Source organism: Lissotriton vulgaris, unplaced genomic scaffold, assembly GCF_964263255.1.
Source record: "Lissotriton vulgaris unplaced genomic scaffold, aLisVul1.2 SCAFFOLD_894, whole genome shotgun sequence".
NCBI classification, from domain to species: domain Eukaryota; kingdom Metazoa; phylum Chordata; class Amphibia; order Caudata; family Salamandridae; genus Lissotriton; species Lissotriton vulgaris.
Window position 1 is genome coordinate 64,405 of NW_028247876.1, and position 1,789 is coordinate 66,193.

Sequence of the window (1,789 nt, forward strand, 5' to 3'; positions counted from 1 at the left end):
CAGGTTTCATCAATCTCCGATCCAGGCTTGGATCTCTACGAACTATTCAGCACTGGTCGCCAGCCAGCAACTCCTTTCTTCCGGCTCCTGGCTCGTCAGCGAAGACCCCGACGCCTGTAAGACTTGTGCAGCCGCAGCCCTCGTGGCTAGGTAACTCGGCATTTCGGTGCCTGCATAGCCTCCTTACTCTAGGGTCCCGAGTCCCTCGCTTCCGACTTGCCTTATCGGGTCCGCCCGAGACCTTAACCTTTCCGTGTCCTCGGACACTTGTTTTTATTGTGCACTTGAAGTATTTGCTAAAGAGATTTGGTTTGTGCTTAGTACCCTGTCCTCATAAAGAGTACAGGGCTGTTGTGATTCTTAATAAATACTGTTTATTTTCATAACACTTGTGTGGTGTCCTTTCACTGGGTGTTCAAGGGGTACATGTGTGGTAAACAGCTGGCTTAACGCGCCCTCTCGAGTCTTTAGCCTTAGACTGCTCGTATCCACGCTACTAGGATAGCTGGTCTATAGGTTGACTTACAACCAAACACCATAAGGGACGTTGGAACGATACATAGCGGTCGCTAGAATAGCGAACGTTGCATATCGGGCCAACTTCTCACAATCCGCATGCAGGCAAAAGAAAGACGAAAGTGTCTCCGACTTTTTCACGAGGTTCGAAGAGACTTTTGTAGATCATAGTGGTCAGGATATGAGCACGGAAGGAGGACAGAGACTGTTTGTCGATAAATTTGTGCATAATTTGTTACCTGAGTTATGCAATAAATTAAAGGATTCAGAGAGTGCGTGGGCTGTTTCTACAACTGCGCAAATACTTGCAACTGCACAGTATTACGAAAATAGGGATAAAGAGGAAAAAGAGAAATCAGACAAGAAAACGAAAGATTTAAAGACTAAAGTTCTTTTGCAACAGGCGTATCCGCCTCGCACGAATCAGACTAATATGCAACAGAATTCATATCAAAGGACAGATTATAGTTCATCGAGGCCTCAATATCAGTGGAACCAGTGTGCGTACTGTAAGAAAGAGGGTCACTACAAGAATGAATGTCCGATCTTAGCGCAAAATAATGCAGCAACAGCTCAGAGAGGTCGTGGTGGTTTTGTGCAGAATTCTAGAGGTCGAGGGCGAGGTGCTATGCCTCCACAGACGAATGATCGTCCTTCCAATCACTTTGATCAGCGAAATGGACAATCTTCCCAGCAAAATAGATCTCAACAATATCTTGTTGAAGACTATTGTGAAGTGGATGAGGGATTTCAGCAAAATGGGTACTAGGACAGCCATGGACAGAGAGAGGGAGTAGTATCAGTTCCAGTGGATCAGAGTGGGCCTTATGTCGCAGTAGCAACATCAGGTGTAGTCGAACCGTTTCTGTTGGATACTGGTGCCGCAAAAAGTTCTATTATACATGCGAAACTCCCTGGCGCACCTTTGTCTGGCTCAACAAATGTTTCTGTAGGTTTTTCAGGCGCCCCTGTTTACAACCCCATATCTGGCCCTTTGTCTATTTCTGTTGGACCGTGTCAATTGAAAGCACCCCTGATTTTGACGACAGGTTGTAATGAAAATCTGCTTGGTTTAGACTTGTTAAAACGACTATATGCGACATTGTACTGTTCTCCGGAAGGGGTACAGCTTACATTGGGTAAAAGAATCACCTCTCCGATGTACTTGTCAATGGATGCACTCCCGCCAGAGCTGCATTCACTCCCTGATTCTCTTTGGGCGACTGGTCCTAATGATGTAGGCCTTTTAGAAATAGCACCATATGTAGTAACT